The sequence below is a fragment of the Anomaloglossus baeobatrachus genome, chromosome 4 (genome assembly GCF_048569485.1).
Source record: "Anomaloglossus baeobatrachus isolate aAnoBae1 chromosome 4, aAnoBae1.hap1, whole genome shotgun sequence".
Classification (NCBI taxonomy): Eukaryota; Metazoa; Chordata; class Amphibia; order Anura; family Aromobatidae; genus Anomaloglossus; species Anomaloglossus baeobatrachus.
This window is the reverse complement of record NC_134356.1, coordinates 686120396-686129174: the sequence shown is the minus strand read 5'-3', so window position 1 is coordinate 686129174 and position 8779 is coordinate 686120396.

The following is an 8779-nucleotide window of genomic DNA, read 5'->3' as shown; positions in this document are numbered from 1 at the left end:
GGCATGGAAGACTCAGCAAATGAGGGAGACTTTGATCACATTTCTGTTGTTCAAGGTTGGGGGAGAGGGCAGAGGAAGGAAGCATGATTCTCACCTCACCGCCAACAACACAGCAAGGACTTGGTCCGCATGGATGCGTAAACACATGAGTGCCTTCTTGCTGCACTACCTACAAGATGACCCTCGGATTGTCATAATTAGAAGTAATGCTGACTACTGGGTTGCCACACTCTTAGATCCCCGGTACAAGTCAAAATTTGGCGAAATAATTCCTACCATAGAAAGGGACGCACGTATGCAGGAGTATCAGCAGAAGCTGTTACGCAATCTTAGCTCGGCTTTTCCACTAAACACCAGTAGTGTACAGAGTGGATCTCCCAGTTGTAACTTGCCAACCATGGGACTGTCGAGTCATCATCAGTCAAACCGTACCAGCAACACCGTATCTGGTGCTGGTAACAGCAATTTTATGGAATCGTTTCATGAATTTTTTTAGACCATCCTTTGCAAGGCCACAAGACACAAGAAATCTGACACATAGTCAATGCCTGGAGAGGATGATAAAGGAGTATCTCCAAGGGAATATCGATGACATGACTTTGCAACTGGAGCTCATTTTGGGCTTCCAATCTGGAAAATTGGCCTGAGCTTGCCACCTACGTCTTGGAGATCTTGTCATGTCCCGCAGCCAGCATTCTCTCGGAACGTGTCTTCAGTGCTGCTGGGTGTGTGCTGACAAATAAGCGCACGCATCTGTCCACTGACAATGTGGACAGACTAACCTTCATCAAGATGAACAAGTCATGGATCCGCAAGGACTTTTCTACTCTTGTGTCATCCTGGGGAGAATAAAGGCTGGTGGATATTGATTGTGCTTCATGCAAATCAACATGTCAAGTTTGCAACTGGGGGACAATTGATGCCACTTAAGTGGTGTCTGTGGCCCAGTTTTTGGAAAAAATTGAGACTCTGGTTGGAGTCCACTTGCTATATCTGTGTCTCCTCCTCCTTTTACTCGTCCAGCTCTTTTGTTTTCGCATTAGTATATGTCCTTGACACTTTTCCATGTGTTTGTGGTGTCTTGTGAGTTGTTTGTCACCTTTTGGACACCTTAAGCGGGCTTTACATGCTACGAGATTGCTACAGCGAGCTCGTTGGGGTCACGGTTTTTGTGATGCACATCCGGCCGCTGTAGCGATGCCGTTGCATGTGACACCTATGAGCGTTTTTGCATCATCGCAAAAATGTGCAAAATCGCTCATCGGTGACATGGGGGTCCATTCTCAAATATCATTACTGCAGCAGTAACGAAGTTGTTCCTCGTTCCTGCGGCAGAACACATCGCTCCGTGTGACACCGCAGGAACGAGGAAGCTCTCCTTACCTGCCTCTCGGTCACAATGCGGAAGGAAGTAGGTGGGCGGGATGTTCATCCCGCTCATCTCCGCCCCTCCGCTTCTATTGGTCGGCGGTTCAGTGACGCTGCTGTGACATTGCTGTGACACTGAACGAACCGCCCCCTTTAGAAAGGAGGCGGTTCGCCGGTCGCAGCGACGTCGCAGGGAAGGTAAGTAGTGTGACGGATCCGGGCGATGTTGTGCGACACGGGCAGCGAATTGCCCGTGTCGCACAACCGATGGGGCGGGAACGCACGCTGGCGATATCGGTACCGATATCGCAGTGTGTAAAGCGGCCTTTAGAAGGTGTTTTCTATGTGTTTTTATGTTTGTGTTTGCCTGCCATTCTTTTCAATGGGGTTTGAATGGGTTCGTCGAACATTCGTCGAACACACCCGCCGTTCGACGAACCGAACAGAACTCGAGCACTAGGGGGGTGGTTCATCACTAATCATGTCATCGAGTCTAAATAAGACCCAGAGACACTATGTTCTGCACAGTGTTCCTGGAAATAGGTTAGGAAGAGCTGCTGAAAGAGGTATGGTGTATTAGCCTTGCCTTATAGGCATATAGGCAGGGATTATTGCCTAACAGTCTTTGCTGCTGTATCATAACACCAAAAGATCTTTTCAAGCCTACGTCTCTTCTAGTTAAATGCCAATTAATATTGCTCTTAGCTGCATACTTAATTTTATATGCGCAAGGTATGCGGTAAGGAATGGGGAAGTGGACATGTTGCTTATGGTGAAGGTGAAACTGTGACAACTGCAGGAGCACAAATATGCTCATCCACAAGCAGGGCTGCCACTAGGAATTTCAGGGCCCCATACTGGCAAAATTTCCGCCACAGCTCCGCCTCCACCCCAGCTCCGCCTCCACCTCGCGAATCTTCCATTGTCTCATTGCCACTCTTGGAAAAACTTCACTTCTGCACTACAGCCTCACCAATCACACATTAACCCTTCACATTGAACACTGTATCACACACACAGACATCAGATTTTGTTTTGGTCATCATATTTTTGTAAGCCTGTCACTACGACAAGGTAGACTCTTTTGGCCGGGCCCTACTCTATTCTAACTTTTTTTTTCTTTTTAAAACTAACTTTTGGTATATATTCATTTTTGGTATATCTTTTTTTTTTCACAAACAGGTTTTTAAACTAATTGAAACCAAATTGTGATAATGCAGACTTGTGTATTTAGACCTGACAACCCCTTTGAAGGGAATCTGTCACCAGGTTTTTAACACCTAATCTGGGCACAGCATGGCGTGGGGGAGGGGGTCCTGGTTCCGGCAATTGTTACTTATTAAGCTGCTTGGTGTAGTTTTGATAACATCACTAATTAATCAGCAGGAGATTATCATTACAGGACTACTTGGCATGCTACAGGTAGTCCAGCCTATTCATGAGCTCTGTATAACTGCCAGATCTGCAGCAGAGAAAACATTGATTTTATCACAATGACAGCAAGCAGCTCAGTGGGTGACACATCGCTGGAATTGGGGTCTCTGTCTCTATATTGTGCTGATCTCGGATGGGGGAGAAAGGACCTGCTGACAGATTCACTTTAAGGCTCATTCAGCAGTCCGTGAAAACCGGTCTACACTTGGACAGTGCATGGACTGGCCATGGGTCTCCTGACCTGACCTCAGCAGCCTCAGAGCATATATGAGGATGCAGGTCAGATCGGTGCCCGGCCATGCATGGCGTTTTAAACTGAGATTTAAACTGATGGTTGTTCTTTATGAAAGCTGAGGAGGGTTGTGAACAAGAAATGCCACATAAGGCAGAGTTAGGCTGAGTCCAGATGTCCTGTAATCATCCGTTGGGAAAAATGATTTCTGGGGGAGAAAAGCACTTATTCACAACTGTTGAGGACAAGAATTGAGTATACAAAAATACTTAATTCAGCCATTTCATAGACTCAGTTATATAGTTCAGTAGATGAAAACTAACACACATATTTGTGAATGCTTCTGTTTCTTACTAACATGTATATATGTATATTGCATATTCAGTGATTTTTCCTTAGACACAGTATATACTAGTATATATATATATGTATATATATATATATATATATATATATATATATACATATATATATATATATATATATATATATATATATAGCTTGAAGATGGCTGCCGCTTCCTGTTTTGCACATGGGACGATGGACAAAGAAATTCCTGGAGCATGGACTGACCAATCCAAGAAGGATGTGCAGATCTCTCTACGTCATGAAGCCCTGCCCTGCGATACTTGATTGGACTAAAACTTTTGTTTACACCCCCTTACTGCTCGGTCTAGAGTTTTTTCATATAGGACACCAATATCGTATGGGACACAGGCACCGCACTGGATTTCCAGCACCACTCCCTGTGGGTAGATGTGTATCGGCACTCGGGACCCTATTTGGGTCTTTGAAGGTGGAGTCTCTTAGGGGATCGCTCTGGGTCTGACCGAATGCGGTGGGATTTATTACTTTCACATCTAAAGGATTAAAAAGGAAGTGTTTGTTTACAGGGGAACCTATTGACGCATGTTGCTTATTACAGCAATTTACCTATTATGCCTATCAGCGTGCTCGGGCCCCACTCCTGCCTGCTGCTCACCGGGCCCGCTACAGGAGTTCCAGGAGTAATGCCCTAATGGCGGCCCTGTCCACAAGGCCTACCTTCTTGTCCCACTTTGATGGACACAAACTGTTGAAGCCAGAATAGTGAGAACAGGTTGTGGGCTGGATGGCAGATAATGCTTCCAGTCTGTTTCCCAGCCCCACCTTGTCTTCCACTTGGTCTAGTCTCACAGTCAAGAGTCTGGACCACATAATCCTCACCCTGATCTTCCTTTTTCCCCCCAAGAAAGTGAGAAACACTATGACACTCTAAGGAAATCTTTACAAATCCATTTGTTCATTACTAGCATATCATCATATTTATTTTGAGGTATCCCATTGCTAGTGTTTTACTCTCTTAACCTACTAGCCCTCATTGAAACCTGGATTCAGGATTCTGAAACTGCTTCCCCTGCTGCAATTTCTCATGGTGGTATACACTTTACCTATTCACCAAGACCTGGAAACAGACATGGTGGTGGAGTCGGCTTACTCCTGTCTCCACAATGCACTTTCCAGGTCATCCCCCCAGCTCCATCACTCTCATTCCCATCCTTTGAGGTCCACACCATCAGGCTCTTCCATCCCCTTCCCTTCAGAGTAGCTGTCATATACCATCCACCAGGCTCACCCACCCAGTTCCTTGACCACTTTTCAGCCTGGCTGCCACACTTCATGTCCTTTGAATTGCCAACCCTCATCCTAGGAGACTTCAACATCCCCATGAACAGCCCCTCCTCCCCATCTGCATTCCAGCTTATATCTCTAACCACCTCCCTTGGCCTCTCACAGCTCTCATCCACTGAGACACATGAAGATGGTAACACCCTTGACCTTGTCTTTTTCCGCTTCTGCTCAATCTCTCACTTTGACAACTCACCTCTTCCCCTCTCTAACCACAATATCCTCTCCTTCAAGCTCACAAACCCTCGCCCACCCCAGCACTCTCCCACCTATTACACATTCAGAAACCTACAGGCCATTGACTCTCAGACACTTACAGACTCTCTACACTTATCACTACCCCCTATCTCCTCACTTTCATGTCCTAATCTGGCTGTAAAGCACTACAATGACACACTCAGAAGCACCCTGGACCAAGTAGCACCCCTCACTCTCAGAACCTCTAAACACCGAGTAAAACAGCCTTGGCTCACATCACAAACTCGATTTCTCCAGTGATGCTCTAGGAGTGCCGAACGCCTATAGAGGAAATCCCGCACACCAGAAAACTTCATCCACTACAAGTTCATGTTAAGGACCTACAACTCTTCCCTTCACCTCGCCAAACAGACCTACTTCACCGCCTTTATCTCCTCACTATCCAACAATCCAAAAAAGCTCTTTGACACTTTTCACTCCCTCCTCAGTCCCAAAGCACAGACCCCTATCGCAGACCTTCATGCTGATGACCTGGCCTCGTATTTCACAGAGAAAATAGAAAACATCCGCCAAGAGATCAGCTCCCAGCCACCAAGCTTTGTGAATCCCATCCCTCCCCATATCCCATTCAGCTCACTTTCAACATTTGACCCAGTCACAGAGGAGGAAGTCTCCAGGCTCCTCTCCTCTTCTCGTCCTACCACTTGCCCTACTGATCCCTTCCCCTCACACCTACTCCAGACGCTCTCTCCGGTTGTCACTACTCACCTAACTAAAATCTTCAATCTCTCTCCTCTTCTGGTATCTTCCCTTCCTCCCTCAAACAGTCTGTCATTACTCCATTATTGAAAAAACCTTCTCTTGATCCGTCCTGCACAAGCAACTACAGACCAGTCTCCAATCTCTCCTTCATCTCTAAACTTTTAAAGCGCCTGGTCTACTCTCGCCTCACCCGCTACCTTTCCACTCACTCTCTTCTAGATCCTTTACAATCTGGCTTCCGCCATTTACACTCAACAGAAACTGCCCTTGTCAAAGTGACCAATGACCTATTGACAGCAAAACGTAACGGTGACCACTCTCTGCTTATTCTTCTTGACCTTTCTGCCGCCTTCGACACTGTTGATTACCATCTCCTTCTCACTATGCTCCATTCTATCGGCCTAAAGGACACTGTGCTCTCCTGGTTCTCTTCCTATCTTTCTGGCCGCTCATTCAGCTTATCATTTGCTGGCTCCACATCTTCTCCTCTTCCTCTCACTGTTTGGGTCCCTCAAGGTTCAGTCCTTGGCCCTCTTCTTTTCTCCCTGTACACTGCCCCAATTGGACAGACCATCAGCAGATTTGGCTTTCAGTACCATCTTTATGCTGATGACACACAGCTATACACCTCATCCCCTGAGCTCACCCCTGCTGTACTAATGAACACAAGTGACTGCCTGACTGCAGTTTGCAACGTCATATCTGCTCTCTATCTGAAACTTAACCTTTCTAAAACTGAACTTCTGCTTTTCCCTCCATCTCCCAACCTTCCTAAACCTGACATCTCCCTCTCTGTGTGTGGCACAACGATAAGTCCTAGGCAGCAAGCCCGCTGCCTGGGGGTTATACTTGACACTAATCTCTCCTTCACCTCCCACATACAATCTCTTGCCCGCTCCTGCCGCTTGCACCTCAAGAACATCTCTAGAATCCGCCCCTCTCTCACAATGGAAACGACAAAAACCCTCACCGTGGCCCTGATCCACTCTCGCCTTGACTACTGTAACTCTCTATTAATTGGTCTACCCCTAACTAGACTCTCTTCTCTATAGTCCATCCTTAATGCAGCAGCCAGGGTCACCTATCTGGCCAACCACTACTCGGATGCCTCTACTCTGTGCCAGTCATTGCACTGGCTGCCCATATATCACAGGATCCAATTCAAACTGCTTGTTCTCACCCACAAAGCTCTCCACAGTGCGGCACCCCCTACATCTCCACCCTCATCTCTATCACCACAAAGCCCTCCACAGTGCAGCACCCCCTACATCTCCACCCTCCTCTCTGTCTATCACCACAAAGCTCTCCACAGTGCAGCACCCCCTACATCTCCACCCTCCTCTCTGTCTATCACCACAAAGCTCTCCACAGTGCGGCACCCCCTACATCTCCACCCTCCTCTCTATCACCACAAAGCTCTCCACAATGCGGCACCCCCTACATCTCCACCCTCCTCTTCATCTATCACCACAAAGCTCTCCACAGTGCGGCACCCCCTACATCTCCACCCTCCTCTCTATCTATCACCACAAAGCTCTCCACAGTGCGGCACCCCCTACATCTCCACCCTCCTCTCTATCACCACAAAGCTCTCCACAGTGCGGCACCCCCTACATCTCCACCTTCCTCTCTATCTATCACCACAAAGCTCTCCACAGTGCAGCACCCCCTACATCTCCACCCTCCTCTCTATCACCACAAAGCTCTCCACAGTGCGGCACCCCCTACATCTCCACCCTCCTCTCTATCACCACAAAGCTCTCCACAGTGCGGCACCCCCTACATCTCCACCCTCCTCTCTATCACCACAAAGCCCTCCACAGTGCGGCACTCCCCCACATCTCCACCCTCCTCTCTGTCTATCATCCCACCCATTCTCTATGCTCTGCAAATGACTTTCGACTAACATCCACACTAATTCGAACCTCCCACTCCCGAATCCAAGACTTATTCCGAGCTGCACCAAACCTCTGGAACGCTCTACCCAAGAAGTTAGGACAAATCACAACTTACTCAGCTTCAGACGCTCCCTAAAAACGCATCTTTTTAGGGCGGCCTATCACAATCCCTAGCCAAACTAATTTCACCTAATCCCTCTACAACTTCTCAGAACATAACCCCACGTCAAACTCCATGGCACCCAAATGCATCTCAAGGCTCTGGCCTATTGGTCCAGGAAGCCATTATCTATCCCCCATTCCCTTGAGATGGCTGGATTGTTATTGTAAATAAGCACTTGCACCTTGCCCCTCCCCCCATCTCATTGTAGATTGTAAGCTCCCACGAGCAGGGTTGCCTTTTTTCCCTTTAAATATTGTATCTTCTATAATTGTTACTTGTTTGTATATGTTTATGTATATGATATGTATATGAGCCTCCTGAATTGTAAAGCGCTGCGGAATATGTTGGCGCTATAGAAATAAAGATTATTATTATTATTCCCCTTTTTTGTATGTCGTTGCATCACATTTATTTTTAATAACTTTCAACAAAACGTAATATATTTTTTATAAAAAGTGTGGTCAGAAATTGATGTAGGGTTTCATATGGAAACACAGAATTATCAATCTGTATTTATATGTCGAAATGGGTATTTGTGGAAGGCTGCAGGACAACAGATTTAGCAATCAGAATTTTTATGCTGAAATTTCAATCTCTTGCAGGACCACAGAATTAACAATGATGCTGAAATGTCTATTTGTGCCTGGAGCACAGAGTTATGAATTAGTATTTATTTGGAGTGATATATATGCAGCAGCACCCTCCCCAATCTGTAGCAATCTCAAAATGGCACCGATTCCTCATGTCCCTTTCTAAGGCCCCTTTCACACGTCAGTGATTCTGGTACGTTTGCGCTTTTTTTTAAACGTACCAGAATCACTGACATACGCAGACCCATTATAATGAATGTGTCTGCTCACACGTCAGTGATTTTTCACTGCACGTGTCTCCGTGCAGCGTACCCGCGTGTGCGTGATTGCCGCACGGAGACATGTCTATTTTTTTCTGGCATCACTGATGTTCCACGGACCACGCAGTGGTGTGGTCAGTGAAACACGTGCCAGAAAAAAACGTGCTTTTAAAATAAAAATCATTTTAACTCACCCGGCGTCCAGC